This window comes from Dendrobates tinctorius, unplaced genomic scaffold, assembly GCF_039654945.1.
Source record: "Dendrobates tinctorius isolate UK_male_01 unplaced genomic scaffold, ASM3965494v1 ptg000320l, whole genome shotgun sequence".
In the NCBI taxonomy this organism is placed as follows: domain Eukaryota; kingdom Metazoa; phylum Chordata; class Amphibia; order Anura; family Dendrobatidae; genus Dendrobates; species Dendrobates tinctorius.
Genome location: NW_027361987.1, coordinates 632,545 through 654,875, shown reverse-complemented (window position 1 = coordinate 654,875; position 22,331 = coordinate 632,545). Strand labels below are relative to the sequence as shown.

General features: G+C 41.8%; 1 protein-coding gene and 1 long non-coding RNA gene across 2 annotated transcripts in view; both read left to right on the top strand.

The window, feature by feature from the left end:
- Positions 1-22,331, top strand: part of LOC141073942 (uncharacterized) — a 202,581-nt gene that overhangs the window by 18,701 nt on the left and 161,549 nt on the right. The window lies entirely within an intron of this gene.
- LOC141073920 (uncharacterized) lies at positions 12,205-13,643 on the top strand. Its single transcript, XR_012227093.1, has 3 exons — positions 12,205-12,380; positions 12,845-12,959; positions 13,567-13,643. It is a non-coding gene; the product is annotated as an uncharacterized lncRNA (long non-coding RNA).

The following is a 22,331-nucleotide window of genomic DNA, read 5'->3' as shown; positions in this document are numbered from 1 at the left end:
TTATTCGATATTTGGGAGGCAGAATGAACAAACAGTTGAACACCGCACACTACTGGCTCATCCAACAAGGTTTTCTATTAGACTGTGAACTGTCATTGTCTTGGTAAATGATTAAAGTTTTTACATAGCTTGCCATTTTTATGGACAGTTTAAGTAGAAGTGTTCAAAAATATAAAACTCAAGGATATTTTAATAAAAAATAATAATTGTTTTTTATCTTAGCAGATGACTGTATCAGGAGATCAGAGGGACAGCTGACATCTTCAATTGTTAAATCTGATGATTTTGAAATCCTACAAGATAGAACTGAAGTGAATGCCATTACTCCAGATATATCATCATCCATTCACAGCAAAGATCTGTCATCTGATCCTATGAAACAGGTCCCATCTTCTGATTCATTACTGACTACTAAGGAAAATCAAACTCACAAAAGAGGCATTAAAATACAAACTGCTCCTAAAGCAATGGAGGAATTTTCCTGTTCAGAATGTGGGAAATGTTTTTACCATAAAGGGAATCTTACGCTACACCAAAGAACCCACACAGGGGAGAAGCCTTTTTCATGTTCAGAATGTGGGAAATGTTTTAACCGTAAAGGGAATCTTGAGCAACACCAAAGAACCCATACAGGGGAGAAGCCTTTTTCATGTTCAGAATGTGAGAAATGTTTTAACCATAAAGGGACTCTTGAGCAACATCAAATAACCCACATAGGGAAGAAGGCTTTTTCATGTTCAGAATGTGAGAAATGTTTTAACCAGAAATTATATTTGGTTAATCACCAGAGAACTCACACAGGGGAGAAGCCTTTTTCATGTTCAGAATGTTGGAAATGTTTTAACCAGAAAGCGCTTCTTGTTAGACATCAGAGAACTCACACAGGGGAGAAGCCTTTTTCATGTTCAGAATGTGGGAAATGTTTTAACCGTAAAGGGACTCTTAAGCAACACCAAATAACCCACACAGGGAAGAAACCTTTTTCATGTTCAGAATGTGGGAAATGTTTTAACCATAAATCAAATTTGGTTAATCACCAGAGAACTCACACAGGGGAGAAGCCTTTTTCCTGTTCAGAATGTGGGAAATGTTTTAACCAGAAAGCGCCTCTTGTTAGACATCAGAGAACTCACACAGGGGAGAAGCCTTTTTCCTGTTCAGAATGTGGGAAATGTTTTAACCAGAAAGCGCCTCTTGTTAGACATCAGAGCAGTCACACAGAGGAGAAGCCTTTTTTATTTTCTTAATGTGGGAAATATTTTACTTGGATATCAAGTGTTAATAAATATCAGAGATGTCACATAGGGGAGAAGCCTTTTTTTATATTTATAATGTTCGAATAGTTTAAACCAAAATTGAATCTTCTTAAATGGGTTGTCTCTTGTCATTCCTCATGTTTGCTGACAAAAGGATAAAACTAAACTTTATTAATTCCAAATGTAAAACTATACCCATAATTCACCCCCTGAAGGTAAGACAGTAGGTGACTAATAAATAAATCATGTGCCCCACAGTTCAGTATATAGGGTGAGGTGACGTATAAACACTCGCTCTCCAAGCCTCTCATTTCTACGGGTTTCACCGTCCTCACCAAAGGCGACTCATCAGGAGACTCTTTAATATTGACCTATATTCAAGCGAGAATCTGGCCAAAAAAAACTAAAATCATGTTATCCGAAGCAGTCAGAAAACTAGCCACATATTGGCAGATCCCAGACCTCAGACTATATACTGTGTAAGTTTATAAGCCCCTCCAGTGTCAGGAATAGATAGTATGTGAAAATACAGTATAATTCTTGTGTTTTTCCCCTATAGGGACTGCCCTAGTTTGGTAATGTAACTGCTGTTAATTAGTAGTGCAGACAAATTGTCCTAGACTAAACTCAGTCTTCAGACGGCCCAATATGTACCACTCAGGGAAAACTTACCTGCTCCAAAGATCATTAGCAGCTTCTAACTAATGGCCATGCTGCGGTCTGTCAGGGAATGAGTGCAATATCGTTATAAAGACTAGGGATATGTGCAACCATAATGTCTGGGGGATCTGTGCCATTATTTAGTATGAAGATGGAAATTATCTCTGAAAGGTAAGTGTTCCCTGAGCGGTATATACGGTATTGTCACATACTATCTATTCCTGACACTGGAGGGGCTTATAAACTTACACAGTATATAGTTTGAGGTCTGGGATCGGCCAATATGTGGCTAGTTTTCTGATTGTTTCGGTTAACATGATACATGATTTTAGGGTTTTCTTCGTCTAGTCCCACTTAAATATTGATCAATAATAAATAGTCTTCTGATGAATGAATGAATCCAATGAATATTCATTTCTCTTAAGCAGTGGCACACGTGACCACCGGTAGCAGCAGGAAGCCAGTGGCTGACACTGCGCGCTACTGAAGAGGAATGAATGCTCACTGCTCTCTGTGCGCACAGTCCCAGCGAGTACTCCGGCAGCTGTGCTCTGCTTGTGAGCAATGCATGTCGTCCCTGCCATGTGCTGCTTACAAGCATAAAGCAGTTGCTGGCACCGGAGCAGACGCTGCGAGGGAGCGCCTGTAGGTAAGTGTAATATTTTGTGTTTTTTTTTTTTAATGTTTTCTGATGGGGCCATGCATACCAGGAAGGGGGTGGTGGCCAATTATAAGGATTGCGCCATGCATATCAGGACTGAGATGGGGGTCAATCATACCAGAATAGGGATGGGGCCCTGCATACCAGGATAAGATGGGGGCCCTGTATACCAGGTAGGGATGGGGCCATGCATACTAGTATAGGGATGAGAGAATCATAGAATCGTAGAGTTGGAAGGGACCTCCTGGGCCATCTGGTCCAACCCCCTGCTCAAAGCAGGATTCGCTAAATCATCCCAGTCAGATGTCTGTCCAGCCTCTGTTTGAAGACTTCCATTGAAGGAGAACTCACCACTTCTCGTGGCAGCCTGTTCCACTCATTGATCACTCTAACTGTCAAAAAGTTTTTTCTAATATCTAATCTGTGTCTCCTCCCATTCAGTTTCATCCCATTGCTTCTAGTCTTTCCTTGTGCAAATGAGAATAAAGTTGATCCTTCTACAATGTGACAGCCCTTTAGATATTTGTAGACAGCTATTAAGTCTCCTCTCAGTCTTCTCTTTTGCAAACTAAACATTCCCAAATCCTGCAACCTTTCCTCATAAGACAGGGTTTGCAGACCGGTCACCATTCTGGTCGCTCTTTTCTGAACTTGCTCCAGTTTGTTGATGTCTTTTTTAAAATGTGGTGCCCAAAACTGGACACAATATTCCAGATGAGGTCTGACCAAAGAGGAGTAGAGGGAAATAATGACTTCACGTGATCTAGACTGTATGCTTCTGTTAATACATCCTAGAATTGCATTTGCCTTTTTTGCTGCTGCATCACACTGTTGACTCATATTCAGTCTGTGATCTATTAGTATACCCAAGTCTTTTTCACATGTGCTGTCACTTAGCCCTATTCCTCCCATTCTATATATGCTTTTTCCATTTTTATTGCCCAGATGTAGTACTTTGCATTTCTCCCTGTTAAAAAACATTCTGTTAGTTGCTGCCCACTTCTCCAGTTTATTTAAATCTTTTTGAATCCTCTCTCTCTCTTCTCTAGTATTAGCTATCCCTCCTAGCTTTGTGTCATCAGCAAATTTAATCAGTTTACCCTCAATTCCTTCATCTAAATCGTTGATAAAGATGTTGAACAATACAGGGCCCAGGACAGAGCCCTGTGGTACCCCACTTGAGACATTCTTCCAACTGGATGTGCAGCCATTTACGACCACTCTTTGGGTCCGATCACTAAGCCAGTTATGAATCCACCTAACAGTTGCCTTGTCCATTCCATACTTAGTCATTTTTTCAATAAGGATTGTATGAGAGACTTTGTCAAATGCTTTGCTGAAGTCAAGATATACTATATCTACAGCATTTCCTTGATCCACCCAATCAGTGATACCGTCATAGAAGGAAATTAAGTTAGTCTGACATGACTTATTAGTTACAAACCCATGCTGACTCTGTTTAATCACTTCATTCTTATCCAGGTATTGACATACATGTTGTTTAATAATTTGTTCAAAGATCTTTCCTGGTATAGAAGTCAGACTCACCGGCCTATAGTTACCTGGGTCCACCTTCTTCCCCTTTTTGAAGATAGGAACAACATTTGCTCTTCTCCAGTCTTCTGGCACTTCTCCTGTTCTCCAAGAATTTTCAAAGATTATAGAGAGGGGTTCAAAAATTTCTTCTGCTATCTCCTTCAGTACTCTGGGGTGTAATTCATCTGGACCTGGAGACTTGAATTCATTTAGGCTAGCTAAGTGTTTCCTCACTATCTTTCTGTTTATAGATATCCTGGATTCTTCTATTCCCTTAATAGGACAGTGAATAACAGTTGATGTTACATTTCCTTTCTGAGAGAAAACAGATGCAAAATAGGAATTTAAAAGTTCAGCCTTCTCAACATCCTGTCTTACCATTTCATCATTTTCATCCTGAAAAAATCCTATAGCATCTTTGACTTTTCTTTTACTTTTGACATATCCCCAAAATCCTTTATTATTGCTTTTGACATCTCTTGCAAGCCTCAATTCATTTTCAGCTTTAGCTAATCTGATTTGTGCCCTGCAGGTTCTGCAGACAGCATTATATTCTTCTTTAGATATGCCTCCCTCTTTCCATTTTATAAACATTTTTTTCTTCCTTTTTAGCATGTGCTTAAGTTCTGTGTTCATCCATCCTGGTTTCCTTAACTGCTTCCTATTCTTCCCTCTTTTCGGAATTGTTAACAACTGTGCTTTGAGAATTTCATTTTTCAAGATTTCCCATCCTTCCTGGACATTTTTGTCTTTAAGGATATCCAGCCATTGGATCCCTCCAATTCTCTTTCTGAATCCCTTAAAATCTGCCTTTCTGAAATCTAACCTTGACGTCTGAGTCTTCACAGGTCTTCCGCCTCTAGTTATCCAAAATTCTAAAATAGCATGGTCGCTACCTCCTAGGGTCCCAGCCACTTTTACCTCCTCAACCATTTCCTCCCTGTTTATAAGGATTAGATCCAAGGTAGCAGTTCCCCTTGTTTTCTCCCCTACCTTTTGGAAGATAAAGTTGTCAGCAAGAGAGGATAAGAATTTCCTTGACCTGTTAGTTTTGCCTGAGAGAGATTCCCAACAAATGTCTGGATAGTTGAAATCTCCCATGACAACTATGTCATATTTTTTGGAGAACTTGGCCATTTGATGCATAAAGAGTTCATCCATAGCTTCAGCTTGCACAGGCGGCCTGTAGTAAATGCCTACAATGGTGTCCTTTCCATTGTTCTGTCCTTGTATTCTTACCCAAACAGTTTCCACAGAACTCCCAGTCTCTGAAGCTTCAATCTCTGTGCAGATATACGCGTTTCTAACATACAATGCGACACCCCCTCCTCGTTTATCAAGTCTGTTTCTTGCAAATAAGTTGTATCCTTCTAGTCTTGTATTCCAATCATGTGTATTGTCCCACCAAGTTTCAGTGATTCCAATGACATCATATTTCTTTTCCTGTGTTAGTAGTTCCAATTCTCCTTGTTTGTTGCCCATGCTTTGTGCATTAGTATAGAAACATTTTAGTTTGTGATTGGTTTCTCTTTCTCCAATATTTTTATTAATTAGATTCTTTCGTCTTTGTTCTTCCTTTCCACTTCTAATAGCAGAGTTCTCAATAGCATTTGTCAGGTGTATGGCTTTTTCTGGTCTTTTGCTTCCCTTCCCATGTTGTTCTAGTTTAAAGCTCTCCTTACAAGTGTAGCAAGGCGACTTCCAAATACATGCTTACCAGTCTTCGTAAGGTGCACCCCATCTCTAGCAAGTAGTCCATCGTATAAGTAGTTCACTCCGTGATCCAGAAATCCAAATCGTTGCTGACGGCACCATCGACGTAGCCAGTTGTTCACCTGCAGAATCTTATTCCACCTCCTTGTTCCATGGCCATCCACTGGGAGGATGGAAGAGAAGACCACCTGCGCTCCCAGTTCTTTCACTTTCTTGCCTAAGTCTTCAAAGTCTCTGCAGATGGTTTCCAGGTCGTTTCTTGCAGTGTCATTTGTCCCCACATGTAGTAGCAGGAATGGGTAGTCATCTGTAGGTCTGAAGAGTCCTGATATCCTGTCAGACACATCTTTAATTTTTGCACCTGGAAGACAACACATTTCTCTTGAAGTTATATCCGGTCTGCAGATAGCGGCCTCAGTTCCTCTCAACAGGGAATCCCTCATGACAACCACTCTCCGTTTCTTCTTCACAACATTTTTCTTTCTCCATCCAGGAGGACTCTGAAGGCGTACAAGGTTGCTGCTTGTTGGCAAAGTCTTATCCTGATGTATTTCTTCATTGTTTTCCTGCGTGAGAGCCTGGTACTGGTTTCTGAGCAGTATGGGTGCTGACTGCCTCCTGATCCTCCTGCTTCTCTGGGTCCCATGTCTCCATTCCTCTGTTTCTTCAGGTGCTCTTCGAATTTCTTCTCTTTCTGTAACATGAAGAGATAATTCTGCTCTGTCCAAGAACTCTTCACCTTCCTTAATGATCTTCAACGTAGCTAACCTCTCTTCGAGATTTTGCAACTTTTCCTCCAACAGGGACACAAGCTTGCATTTGTGGCATGTGAAGTTTGGCTTTTCCACTGGTAAGTCTGTGAACATGTAGCAAGAAATGCAGCTCACCAAATGGCTCCTGGCCTCTTCCATCTTGAGATTTCTTAAAAACGATGAAAGATGAGCCCAAATTCGCGCGCCGATAGGCGTGCGGTTTTTCCGATTTCTTCTTTTTAGCTGCAACGGCCAAAACCCAGTGATCGTTGAGCTCGCGGAGACTCTTCACTTATCCCAGAAGGCACTGGGAATATGCAAATGATCTCCTCAAGACTCTTCCCCTGGTGATAATTCCTGCCAGGATAGGGATGAAGGGCCATGCATACCAGGATAAGGATCAAGGGCCATGCATACCAGGATAGAGTTGATGGGCCATGCATACCAGGGTAGGGATGAGGAGCCATGCATACCAGGATAGGGATGAGGGGGCCATGCATACCAGGATAGAGATTAGGGGGTCACGCATACCAGGGTAGGGATGAGGGAGCCATGCATAACGGGTAGGGATGAGGGGGCATGCATTCCAGGGTAGGGATAAGGGATCCATGAATACCAGGATAGGGATGAGGGGGCCATGCATACCAGGATAGGGATGAGGGATCCATGCATACCAGGGTAGGGATGAGGGATCCATGCATGCCAGGATAAGGATGAGAGAGCCATGCATACCAGGGTAGGTGTTGTGATTGGGTCACCGAGGAGGAAAGCAAGACCAAGGCACAGAAAACCAGAGAGGTTGGTAACTAAGCGGATTGCAGACCCCCCTGATCCTATCCACACAACTAGCAGTAGCCGTGGAGCGTACCTACGATGATACTAGACGCCTTGACACAGCCGGAGAACTAAATAAGCCTAAAGCAAGAAAGGGGAAATCTAAACTGTCCCAGAGCAGACCCCAAAGGAATAGATAGCCCCCAAACATATATTGTCGGTGAGACAAGATGAAAACACAAACGCAGGTAGGAAAATAGATGAGCAAACGATGGGGCCCACACTAACTAGACAGGACAGGAAAGGACTCTGTCTGCAATCATGCAAAAAACCCTGCAAAAAATGCCCAACACGTCTGATAGAAAAATACTGAAGTCACTAGACTTCGCCCACTATATCAGCACTCTGGTATATTCTGAAAGCAGAGCAAAAAGAGGCCAATCTAATAAGGGACAAAAACAAACTGGCACAAACAGTAACATAAGGATGGAAATTCAGCACAGCCCCCACCGGGGCTGGCTGACCACACAAACCTAAAATAGACAAAACCAAATCAAATGTGAACAATAGCAAAAGAGCACTTAGCTGAGCATGCAGGGACTGAGCTGGAAACTAAGACCTCAGGAGGCAGGAAAAAGTCACCAGCAGGGATAGAGGGAGTCAGCTGTCTTAAATCCAGTCAGAAATTACAGATATCCAGTCATCCTCCTCATCATCAGGTGGCAGGCCTCTGTTAATTAGTACAGCTCCATTACTTCCAGTAGCCACCAGAGGGAGCCCGGAAAGAGAACCAGCTCCACTACCTTCACTAGTAATCAGAGGTAGGCCAGAAAGCGAATTCACAACAGGGAGGGATGAGGGATTCATGCATACCAGGGTAGGGATGAGGGGGCCATGCATACCAGGGTAGGGATGAGGGGGCCATGCATACCAGGGTAGGGATGAGGGGGCCATGCATACCAGGGTAGGGATGAGGGGGCCATGCATACCAGGGTAGGGATGAGGGGGCCATGCATACCAGGATAGGGGATATTAAGTACAGAATTGACTACATTTTTTGCTTCAATTTTTTTTCCTAATTTCTTGCTCTAAAGCCTAGGTGTGTCTTATAGTCCAAAAAATACGGTATATATATATATATATTTGTTTTTCTCAGTGAACTCATTCCTCATGTTTGGCCTCATTAAAATAAAAACACTCATACTCCGCTGGCGTGCCAGCTCCACTTCAGTGGTGTTGAGACTCACTGTCCCGGGGCTTATGTGAGGTTCTCACATCACACGAGCCCTGCACCCAATCACCGGCAGCTTCACTGTTCCTGCCTTCAGACGTATTGGACATCAACATGAAGCCAGGGCCGCGGCTGCTCTCTGACGGCCTCATGATGCTTGATTTGTCCGAAGGTGGGGACAGTGATGTCAGCGCTGATTGGGCACAGGGCTCACATGATGTAACAACCTCAAAAGAGACTGAAGAACACAAGTGCCGACACCACTGAGACGGTGCCAGCATGGGAGGTTTGTGTAAGTGTTTTTATTTTAACAAGACCAAACATGAGGAATGAGAAGGGGTTGTCCAACTAGTTGTCAACCTTTTTATCAAAAATCCCACACAGGGAAAAGTCATTATTATACCGAGAGTGCGAGAAATGAATTACAGGAAAATCGTATTTTGTTGACAATGAAAAATAACTCAGATGAGGAGAACCTATATATATTATTCACAAATTGTACAAAAGCATGATGCACGCGGCGTGCGGTCAAGGATGGAATATTATATGGGAGTTTTATAGGATAAATTCAAGGAGAGAATATTATATGGGAGTTTTATAGGATAAATTCAAGGTGAGAATATTATATGGGAGTTTTATAGGATAAATTCAAGGTGAGAATATTATATGGGAGTTTTATAGGATAAATTCAAGGTGAGAATATTATATGGGAGTTTTATAGGATAAATTCAAGGTGAGAATATTATATGGGAGTTTTATAGGATAAATTCAAGGTGAGAATATTATATGGGAGTTTTATAGAATAAATTCAAGGTGAGAATATTATATGGGAGTTTTATAGGATAAATTCAAGGTGAGAATATTATATGGGAGTTTTATAGGATAAATTCAAGGTGAGAATATTATATGGGAGTTTTATAGAATAAATTCAAGGTGAGAATATTATATGGGAGTTTTATAGGATAAATTCAAGGTGAGAATATTATATGGGAGTTTTATAGAATAAATTCAAGGTGAGAATATTATATGGGAGTTTTATAGAATAAATTCAAGGTGAGAATATTATATGGGAGTTTTATAGGATAAATTCAAGGTGAGAATATTATATGGGAGTTTTATAGGATAAATTCAAGGTGAGAATATTATATGGGAGTTTTATAGGATAAATTCAAGGTGAGAATATTATATGGGAGTTTTATAGAATAAATTCAAGGTGAGAATATTATATGGGAGTTTTATAGGATAAATTCAAGGTGAGAATATTATATGGGAGTTTTATAGGATAAATTCAAGGTGAGAATATTATATGGGAGTTTTATAGGATAAATTCAAGGTGAGAATATTATATGAGAGTTTTATAGGATAAATTCAAGGTGAGAATATTATATGGGAGTTTTATAGGATAAATTCAAGGTGAGAATATTATATGGGAGTTTTATAGAATAAATTCAAGGTGAGAATATTATATGGGAGATTTATAGAATAAATTCAAGGTGAGAATATTATATGGGAGGTTTATAGGATAAATTCAAGGTGAGAATATTATATGGGAGTTTTATAGGATAAATTCAAGGTGAGAATATTATATGGGAGTTTTATAGGATAAATTCAAGGTGAGAATATTATATGGGAGTTTTATAGGATAAATTCAAGGTGAGAATATTATATGGGAGTTTTATAGGATAAATTCAAGAAGAGAATATTATATGGGAGTTTTATAGGATAAAAAAAAGGTGAGAATATTATATGGGAGTTTTATAGGATAAATTCAAGGTGAGAATATTATATTGGAGTTTTATAGAATAAATTCAAGGTGAGAATATTATATGGGAGATTTATAGAATAAATTCAAGGTTAGAATATTATATGGGTGTAAGGACTGGGACTGTGTACCTGTTGTGTCTGCTCTTGACCTTAGTTCAGTTGGATACTGCCCTCAACCAAAATGGAGTTGCTGGCTTCACAGGGGCCATCTTGTTTCCTGTCTGATACTCCTTGTTTTCCTGTCTGCTGTATATATAAGGGAACTCTGCACACTATGCCTTGCTTGAGTATCTTGTACCTTACTTGCTGCCAAGCTGGAAGGACCTGGAACCTGCTTGCTTCTTCTAGTCTTCAGGATACCCCACCTGCTTTGATCTACGTACCATGAAAGGACTCTGTTGCTTTCCTCCGGCTCTGCACCCACCCCGGCTACGGTCTGCCCTCCATTAGGAGCCTGCATTGCTGTACTCATACTCGCACCCTCGGTCTGTACTACTATATCTGCCCACTCTAAAGACTGTCTTATTGCCTGCTTATCTGTAACGTTGCAGTTTGCATCTGTTATCCGGAAGTTCATATCTCTACCAATAGATATTTACATCTTGAACTGTGATATACCGTGTTTGTCTTCATTTCTGACCCACGTCGTTGGGCTTCATAGAACTTTAGTATAAAATTATAACAGAATACACAAGCCTCAAAGATGGAGCTCACTGGGTCAGATACAATGGAGACGGGTGAAAAAGCTGTGCTCATTTGTCACAGGACTGCATGGAGAGCTTCAGGCGATTAAGACCATGCTGGGGGCATTAGTCCCAAACTAATCACAATGTAAATGTGGCTGATACTTCTATCCAGGCTATAGCCTCTCAAATGTGGAGACTACAGCCGCAGCTGCGGTTCCAGCCCCTGTTCCAGCTCCAGGTCCGGTTTTTCCCAAACTCCCACCATTCAGGTTTGGTAGAGAAAGAGAGAAATTCCGTGGGTTTCTGAACCAGTGTCAATTGTATTTTTCTGCACATACGGCTCAGTTCGCAACTGAACGGGACAAGGTGTTAACCATGATAATGCTGCTGACAAGCAAAGCTTTAGCCTGGGCAAATCCGCTGATTGAAACCAATGATGCATGTTTGAATTCTCTAAATGACTTTATTGCTGCCATGTGTCAGATGTTCGATGATCCCAACCGTAATGTCACGGCAGAAGCTGCATTATTAACACTTCGTCAAGGAAAGCGTCCTGTGGTGGAATATGCTATGGAATTTCGGAGGTGGGTGCTGGACACTACATGGTGTGACTCAGCAAAATATGCAGTGTTCAGGAGGGGTTTGTCTGCTACTATTAGGGTATGTGCACACTTTGCGGTTTCTGCTGCGTTTCCGCAGCGTTTTTGGCTCTGCAGAAATGCAGCAGATTCTGCTGCGTTGTACAGTACCTTTATTTCCTGTGGAAATAAAAAAAAGCTGTGCACATGCTGCGTTTTTTTCCGCGCGGTTTTGCTGCGGTTTTCAAAACGCAGCATGTCAATTGTTTGGTGCAGAAACGCTGCAGTTTTACACCTCATCCATTATGAGGTGTAAAACCGCAGATATACCGCAGAAAAACCGCAGCAAAACTGCAGCACTTTGTCCTGCGGAATTCCTGCGATTTTTCTCTACAAAATCCGCAGAGACAAAAAACTATATGTGCACATACCCTTAAAGATGAACTGGCTCGGGGTGAATCACCTCCTAATTTAACTGACTTTATAAATCATTGTATCCGGATAGATATTTGTCTCACGGAGCGTCGGCAAGAGAGGTGGGCGGAGGCCAATCATAATAACCCCATATTCCTCCCATCTTCCACCAGGGAAACCTAAAACAAGCCGTCTTCTCCGGCTTAGTCTGAACCTATGAGTGATGCGGTTCGGAGGAGTAACATCGACGCACGCAAGGAACATCGCTTCAGAGAAAATTTGTGTTTCTACTGCAGAAGATCGGGTCACTACATCTCGGTCTGTCCCGGAAAAAAATCGCAAGTCCGCAGCTGCGGTAATCGAATGTGACTTTTCCGATCTTCTGTTTGCTCTCAGTCAAATACTTGCAGAGAAATGATGCTGGACGAGACCCCAGATTTCTCTGATTCTTGTTCAGAAGCATCATCACCTGTGGGTGGGGTAGTATTTCCAATAAGTACTGCTACGGTGAGGTCAGAAAGGACACACTTTATACTATTCCCATTGAGATCTGGGTGCAATCTTGTTGGATTACTAGTAAGGCCATGATTGATTCTGGGGCTAGCGGCAATTGCATGGACATTGCATTCGCTAAAAAACATGGTATACACTCGCAGAAGAGACGTTCACCGGTGTTAATGGAAACCATGGATGGGTCCCCGTTGGTGTCCGGACCAATAGACTTTCAAACAACACCTCTGAAGATTCGTATGGGGGAGGGTCATTCTGAAAAAATATCATTTTTGCTAATTTGCTCCCCTCACTTTCCTATAATTCTAGGGTTACCATGGTTACAACAGCAAAATCCAACTATCGATTGGAGGATGAAAGAATTGCAGTTTCCAAGTAAACAGACACCATCTGGAGAATTAACTTCTGAGGTCAGCCATCACAGGTGAGTTAGAATTACTAATTGAATATCAAGATTTTGCGGATGTACGCGATAAAAAGAAAGCAGACAAATTGCCACCACATCGGCCATGCGATTGCCCTGTGGAACTACTTCCCGGTGCTGTGATTCCATTTGGGAATATTTATCCCTTGTCTGGGCCAGAATTGAAAGCTCTCAAAGAGTATATTGACGAAAATTTAGCGAAGGGATTTATACAACCATCTTCCTCCCCAGCAGGTGCTCCAGTCTTCTTTGTCAAAAAGAAGGACGGTTCTCTTCGACCATGTATCGATTACCGTGAACTTAACAAAGTTACGATCAGGAACTCTTATCCGCTTCCGCTAATTCCTGAAATACTCGAGAGGGTGCGACACGCCAAGATCTTCACAAAATTAGATCTCCGTGGTGCTTACAATTTAGTATGGATTCGTCTCGGGAATGAGTGGGAAACAGCCTTTTGGTCATGATATGGACATTATGAGTATCTTGTTATGTCTTTTGGCCTGCGCAATGCACCAGCTACATTCCAACATCTGGCAAAGGATATTTTTAGGGATATACTCAATATTTTTGTTGTGATTTATCTGGATGACATTTTGATTTTTTCCAGCAATATAGAAGAGCACCAGCAGCACGTGGTTCTGGATCGTTTACGGCAAAATCAGTTATACATCAAACTGGAGAAATGTGAGTTTCACAAAACAGAAATGCAATTTTTGGGGTATGTTATTTCTCAGAGTCTCAGCATGGATGCGAGCAAGACGCAAGCCATTTAAGAATGGCCAATTCCCAGGTCTGTGAAGGAGGTTCAACGATTCATTGGATTTGCCAATTTTTACAGGCAGTTCATTAAAACCTTTTCAGACATCATCGCACCCATTACTCAATTGACCCAGAATCATAGAATCGTAGAGTTGGAAGGGACCTCCTGGGCCATCTGGTCCAACCCCCTGCTCAAAGCAGGATTCACTAAATCATCCCAGTCAGGTGTCTGTCCAGCCTCTGTTTGAAGACTTCCATTGAAGGAGAACTCACCACTTCGCGTGGCAGCCTGTTCCACTCATTGATCACTCTAACCGTCAAAAAGTTTTTTCTAATATCTAATCTGTGTCTCCTCCCATTCAGTTTCATCCCATTGCTTCTAGTCTTTCCTTGTGCAAATGAGAATAAAGTTGATCCTTCTACAATGTGACAGCCCTTGAGATATTTGTAGACAGCTATTAAGTCTCCTCTCAGTCTTCTCTTTTGCAAACTAAACATTCCCAAATCCTGCAACCTTTCCTCATAAGACAGGGTTTGCAGACCGGTCACCATTCTGGTCGCTCTTTTCTGAACTTGCTCCAGTTTGTTGATGTCTTTTTTAAAATGTGGTGCCTGTTATGAATGAGTCACCGTAGGAGACAAAAGCAGAAATACAAGCTAAGTCCAGAAAACCAGAGAAGTTGGCAACTATCAGATTGCAGACCCCTGAACCTATCAATACAACTAGCAGTAGCCGTGGGGGGTTCCTACGATGCCCTAGACCCCTCGATCACAGCCGGAGAATTACATAGGCCTAAAGAAAGAAAGGGGAAATCTAAACTGCCCCAGAGCAGACCCCAAAGCAATAGGCAGCCCCCAACATATAATGACGGTGACGCAAGTTGAAAATACTAACACAGACAGAAAGATAGACTGAGCAAAGACGGGGCCCAAAACTACCTAGATAGGAAAGGACAGGAAGGCTGCTGTCTGCAATCTGCCAAAACCCTATCAAAGACATAAACCAACAAGCTGATATGAAAAAGGCCCTGAAGCAGCTAGGCTTCAAAACTAAATCAGCACTCAGGTATTTTCAGAAGACAGAGCTAAATGAATTCAGCACACCCCAGCAGGGAATGGCAGAAATCCAGAAAAACAAAGCAAAACAAAGTCAAAGCACCAAAGCAAAAGGCCGAGCAGCAAACTTAGCTTTAGAGGAGCAGGAATTCAGACTGGTCTCCAAGGATCCCACAGAGAAATCAACCGCAGAGCAGAAGGGCGTTGGCAGCCTTATATCCAGTCAGTAACTCCACTCAGCCAGTCATCATCAGCCTCAGGTGTTTGATAATCAGGCTCACTACCTTTCTTTACCAGAAGAGGGAGTTCCTCGGGCCTCAGTAATGAAGGGGAAAATGAACTCACAACAGGTGCCCAAAACTGGACACAATATTCCAGATGAGGTCTGACCAAAGAGGAGTAGAGGGAAATAATGACTTCACGTGATCTAGACTGTATGCTTCTGTTAATACATCCTAGAATTGAATTTGCCTTTTTTGCTGCTGCATCACACTGTTGACTCATATTCAGTCTGTGATCTATTAGTATACCCAAGTCTTTTTCACATGTGCTGTCACTTAGCCCTATTCCTCCCATTCTGTATATGCTTTTTTCATTTTTATTGCCCAGATGTAGAACTTTGCATTTCTCCCTGTTAAAAACCATTTTGTTAGTTGCTGCCCACTTCTCCAGTTTATTTATATCTTTTTGAATCCTCTCTCTCTCTTCTCTAGTATTAGCTATCCCTCCTAGCTTTGTGTCATCAGCAAATTTAATCAGTTTACCCTCAATTCCTTCATCTAAATCGTTGATAAAGATGTTGAACAATACAGGGCCCAGGACAGAGCCCTGTGGTACCCCACTTGAGACATTCTTCCAACTGGATGTGCAGCCATTTACGACCACTCTTTGGGTCCGATCACTAAGCCAGTTATGAATCCACCTAGCAGTTGCCTTGTCCATTCCATACTTAATCATTTTTTCAATAAGGATTGTATGAGAGACTTTGTCAAATGCTTTGCTGAAGTCAAGATATACTATATCTACAGCATTTCCTTGATCCACCCAATCAGTGATTCCGTCATAGAAGGAAATTAAGTTAGTCTGACATGACTTATTAGTAACAAACCCATGTTGACTCTGCTTAATCACTCCATTCTTATCCAGGTACTGACATACATGTTGTTTAATAATTTGTTCAAAGATCTTTCCTGGTATAGAAGTCAGACTCACCGGCCTATAGTTGCCTGGGTCCACCTGCTTCCCCTTTTTGAAGATAGGAACAACATTTGCTCTTCTCCGGTCTTCTGGCACTTCTCCTGTTCTCCAAGAATTTTCAAAGATTATGGAGAGGGGTTCAAAAATTTCTTCTGCTATCTCCTTCAGTACTCTGGGGTGTAATTCATCTGGACCTGGAGACTTGAATTCATTTAGGTTAGCTAAGTGTTTCCTCACTATCTTTCTGTTTATAGATATCCTGGATTCTTCTATTCCCTTAATAGGACAGTGAAGAACAGTTGATGTTACATTTCCTTTCTGAGAGAAAACAGATGCAAAATAGGAAGTTAAAAGTTCAGCCTTCTCAACATCCTGTCTTACCATTTCATCATTTTCATCCTGTAAAAATCCTATAGCATCTTTGACTTTTCTTTTACTTTTGACATATCCCCAAAATCCTTTATTATTGCTTTTGACATCTCTTGCAAGCCTCAATTCATTTTCAGCTTTAGATAATTTGATTTGTGCCCTGCAAGTTCTGCAGACAGCATTATATTCTTCTTTAGATATGCCTCCCTCTTTCCATTTTATAAACATTTTTTTCTTCCTTTTTAGCATGTGCTTAAGTTCTGTGTTCATCCATCCTGGTTTCCTTAAATGCTTCCTATTCTTCCCTCTTTTCGGAATTGTTAACAACTGTGCTTTGAGAATTTCATTTTTCAAGATTTCCCATCCTTCCTGGACATTTTTGTCTTTAAGGATATCCAGCCATTGGATCCCTCCAATTCTCTTTCTGAATCCCTTAAAATCTGCCTTTCTGAAATCTAATCTTGAAGTCTGAGTCTTCAGAGGTCTTCCTCCTCTAGTTATCCAAAATTCTAAAATAGCATGGTCGCTACCTCCTAGGGTCCCAGCCACTTTTACCTCCTCAACCATTTCCTCCCTGTTTATAAGGATTAGATCCAAGGTAGCAGTTCCCCTTGTTTTCTCCCCTACCTTTTGGAAGATAAAGTTGTCAGCAAGAGAGGATAAGAATTTCCTTGACCTGTTAGTTTTGCCTGAGAGAGATTCCCAACAAATGTCTGGATAGTTGAAATCTTCCATGACAACTATGTCATATTTTTTGGAGAACTTGGCCATTTGATGCATAAAGAGTTCATCCATATCTTCAGCTTGCACAGGCGGCCTGTAGTAAATGCCTACAATGGTGTCCTTTCCATTGTTCTGTCCTTGTATTCTTACCCAAACAGTTTCTACAGAACTCCCAGTCTCTGAAGCTTCAATCTCTGTGCAGATATACGCGTTTCTAACATACAATGCGACACCTCCTCCTCGTTTATCAAGTCTGTTTCTTGCAAATAAGTTGTATCCTTCTAGTCTTGTATTCCAATCATGTGTATTGTCCCACCAAGTTTCAGTGATTCCAATGACATCATATTTCTTTTCCTGTGTTAGTAGTTCCAATTCTCCTTGTTTGTTGCCCATGCTTTGTGCATTAGTATAGAAACATTTTAGTTTGTGATTGGTTTCTCTTTCTCCAATATTTTTATTAATTAGATTCTTTTGTCTTTGTTCTTCCTTTCCACTTCTAATAGCAGAGTTCTCAATAGCATTTGTCAGGTGTATGGCTTTTTCTGGTCTTTTGCTTCCCTTCCCATGTTGTTCTAGTTTAAAGCTCTCCTTACAAGTGTAGCAAGGCGACTTCCAAATACCTGCTTTCCAGTCTTCGTAAGGTGCACCCCATCTCTAGCAAGTAGTCCATCGTATAAGTAGTTCACTCCGTGATCCAGAAATCCAAATCGTTGCTGACGGCACCATCGACGTAGCCAGTTGTTCACCTGCAGAATCTTATTCCACCTCCTTGTTCCATGGCCATCCACTGGGAGGATGGAAGAGAAGACCACCTGCGCTCCCAGTTCTTTCACTTTCTTGCCTAAGTCTTCAAAGTCTCTGCAGATGGTTTCCAGGTCATTTCTTGCGGTGTCATTTGTTCCCACATATAGTAGCAGGAATGGGTAGTCATCTGTAGGTCTGAAGAGTCCTGATATCCTGTCAGACACATCTTTAATTTTTGCACCTGGAAGACAGCACGTTTCTCTTGAAGTTATATCCGGTCTGCAGATAGTGGCCTCTGTTCCTCTCAACAGGGAATCCCCCATGACCACCACTCTCCGCTTCGTCTTCACAACATTTTTCTTTCTCCATCCAGGAGGACTCTGAGGGCGTACAAGGTTGCTGTTTGTTGGCAAAGTCTTATCCTGATGTATTTCTTCATTGTTTTCCTGCGTGAGAGCCTGGTACTGGTTCCTGAGCAGTATGGGTGCTGACTGCCTCCTGATCCTCCTGCTTCTCTGGGTCACATGTCTCCATTCCCCTGTTTCTTCAGGTGCACTTCGAATTTCTTCTCTTTCTGTAACATGAAGAGATAATTCTGCTCTGTCCAAGAACTCTTCACCTTCCTTAATGATCTTCAATGTAGCTAACCTCTCTTCGAGATTTTGCAACTTTTCATCCAACAGGGACACAAGCTTGCATTTGTGGCATGTGAAGTTTGGCTTTTCCACTGGTAAGTCTGTGAACATGTAGCAAGAAATGCAGCTCCTGGCCTCTTCCATATTGAGATTTCTTAAAAAGGATGAAAGATGAGCCAAAATTTGCGCGCCGATAGGCGCGTGGTTTTCCGATTTCCTCTTTTCAGCTGCAACGGCCAAAGCCCAGTGATCGTTGAGCTCGCGGAGACTCTTCACTTATCCCAGAAAGCACTGGGAATATGCAAATGATCTCCTCAAGACTCTTCCCCTGGTTTTCCGATTTCCTCTTTTCAGCTGCAACGGCCAAAACCCAGTGATCGTTGAGCTCGCGGAGACTCTTCACTTATCCCAGAAAGCACTGGAAATATGCAAATGATCTCCTCAAGACTCTTCCCCTGGTTTTCCGATTTCCTCTTTTCAGCTGCAACGGCCAAAACCCAGTGATCGTTGAGCTCGCGGAGACTCTTCACTTATCCCAGAAAGCACTGGGAATATGCAAATGATCTCCTCAAGACTCTTCCCCTGGTCCGGATACAAGAGAAGAAGACGCCGTTTGTTTGGTCACCACAGGCACAACTGGCATTCTCTAAATTGAAGGCTAAATTTACTTCGGCCCCTATCCTCGTGTATCCGGACTCAGGTTGGGCCTTCATAGTGGAAGTGGATGCCTCAGACTGTGCTATAGGGGATATACTCTAGCAAAGAACAGGTGAGAAAGATCTTCTACACCCCTGTGCTTTTCTCTCCCAAAAGTTGTCACCTGTTGAAAAAAATTACGATGTTGGGAATATAGATTTGTTGGCTATTATAACTGCACTTAAAGAATGAAGGCACCTGCTACAGGGGGCATTTCAACAGACTGTTGTGCTCACAGATCACCGAAATCTTGAATTCATGAGGTCGGCAAGGTGTCTAAAACCCACACAAGCTCGGGGGAATCTATTTCTTAATCAGTTTGATTTCATTATTTCCTATAGACCAGGTTCCCAGGTTCTCACAATGGGAAAGCCTACGCTCTGTCCAGGATTCATTCGGATGATGTAACCTTGGCTTCACCTCCAAGGACCATACTGTGAGAACGAAACTTCACAAGTGTGCTGCACAATCAAGACCTATTAAAGGATATTAAGGAGGCCTACGCCACAGATTCACTGCTGATTCAACCACCTACTCAGGTAAATTTAACCTTGAAGAATGGCCTTTGGTTTCAGAGACAACTTCTATATGTCCCGGAAACAATAAAATTAAGAGTATTAAAACTAATGCATTACTCTAAGATCAACGGTCATAGAGGAATCCAGAAAACTCAGGAGTTTGTGTCTCGTTTCTTTTGGTGACTGACTTTCCGGAAAGACGTTCAACTGTACATGTCATCATGTGCGGTATGTGCCAGATCAAAAGGCCCTCCCTCCTCACCTACTGCACTATTGCAACCTCTTCCTATTCCTTCTCATCCCTGGGGGTCTATCTCAATGGATTTTATTGTAGAGTTGCCAACATCCCAAGGAAAGAACATGATTCTAGTAGTGGTTGACCGACAAACCAAAGCTACTTATTTCATTCCGAGTACCAGGTTACCGATGGCCAAACAGACAGCGGACCTCATTGTACAAAATATTTTTCGATTACATATAGTCCCGGATGAAGTAATATCTGACAAGGGGTTCAATTTACTTCTAAATTTTGGCAAAATTTTTGTTCTGCTCTCGACATCAAGGTAAATTTGTCATCTGCTTTCCACCCGCAGTCTAATGGCCAAACGCAACGGACCAACCAGACCTTGGAGCAGTATCTGCGTTGCTATGTGTGTCACCTGAAAGATGACTGGGTGAGTTTGATCCCGTTGACTGAATTCACCTATAATAAATCAGAGTGCATCCACCAAAATGTCTCCATTATTTGCTAATAAGGGATATCATCCCAGTATTCTTCCTCGGCTTCCAATGGACATGTCTGTGCCTGCAGTAGCCGACCGCATTTCATCTCTACCGGAGAATCTGGAAGTTCTGAAGCAGATGCTGGCCACAGCACAGGAGAGATACAAAAAGGCAGCAGACAGATTCCGCAAGCCAGTACCCACATGCAAGGTAGGATACATGGTTTGGCTTTCAACAAAGAACTTGAAGGTCCCAACATCTAAACTGGGGCAGAAATATGTTGGTCCGTACAAAATCAGCAAGATAGTGAGTTCTGTAGCCTGTCGACTCAAGTTGCCTAGTTCTTTAAAGATACAGCCCGTCTTTCACGTTTCCCTGCTTAAACCGGTAGTGGCAAATCCTTTCTCCGGGCGCACATCTGCTCCTCCTGATCGAATTCTCGTTGACGGGCAGGAGGAATTCATCGTGGAGAGGATCATCGATTCATGGATTCATAGGGGACGACTCCAGTATCTGGTAAAATGGCAAGGGTATTCGTCTGAAGAGAATTCCTGGGAACCTCTGGAGAATATTCACGCTTCTCGTCTGATCAGACAGTTCCACAGCAGATACCCCAATAAACCAGATATAAGATCATCCACAGGACATCTTTAAAGAGGCGAGTAATGTAAGGACTGGGACTGTGCACTTGTTGTGTCTGCTCTTGCCCTTAGTTCGGTTGGATTCTGCCCTTAACCAAAATGGAGTTGCTGGCTTCACCGGGGCCATCTTGTTTCCTGTCTGATACTCCTTGTTTTCCTGTCTGCTGTATATATAAGGGAACTCTGCACACTATGCCTTGCTTGTGTATCTTGTACCTTGCTGCCAAGCTGGAAGGACCTGCAACCTGCTTGCTTCTTCTAATCTTCGGGATACCCCACCCGCTTTGATCTATGTACCACGAAAGGACTCTGTTGCTTTACTCCGGCTCTGCACCCACCTCGGCTACGGTCTGCCCTCCATTAGGAGCCTTCCAGGCCCAGGGCCCTGGAGCCTGCATTGCTGGACTCATACTCACACCCTCGGTCTGTACTACTATATCTGCCTACTCTAAAGACTGTCTTATTGCCTGCTTATCTGTAACATTGCAGTTTGCATCTGTTATCCGGAAGTTCATATCTCTATCAATAGATATTTACATCTTGAACTGTGATATACCGTGTTTGTCTTCATTTCTGACCCACATCATCGGGCTTCATAGAACTTTAGTATAAAATTATAACAATGGGCGTTTTGTAGAATAAATTCAAGGTGAGAATATTATATGGGAGATTTATAGAATAAATTCAAGGTGAGAATATTATATGGGAGTTTTATAGGATAAATTCAAGGTGAGAATATTATATGGGAGTTTTATAGGATAAATTCAAGGTGAGAATATTATATGGGAGTTTTATAGGATAAATTCAAGGTGAGAATATTATATGGGAGTTTTATAGGATAAATTCTAGGTGAGAATATTATATGGGAGTTTTATAGAATAAACCAAATACAAACAGAAAATAAATGACCCAAAACAAATATTTATCAGTAAAAATAACTCATCTTAATTAGGTAAAGTATGAAAGAATTGCACCATTTTCCGATACCCGTCGCATCCCCATTTTTCATGATCTTGGGTTGGGTGAAGGCTTATTTTTTGTGTGCCGAGCTGACGTTTTTAATACCATTTTGGTGCAGATACGATCTTTTGATCATCCGTTCTTGCATTTTAATGCAATGTTGCAGTGACCAAAAAACCTATGTGGCGTTTTGTTTTAGTTTCAATGGGGCGAAAAGGGGGTAATTTGAACTTATATATTTATTTTTTTATTTTTTACCACATTGTATCTTAATTAACCAGATGACTATTTTTAGCAGACGAAGAATAATAGAAAATAGGCTTAGGGGTGATCTTATTACAATGTATAAAT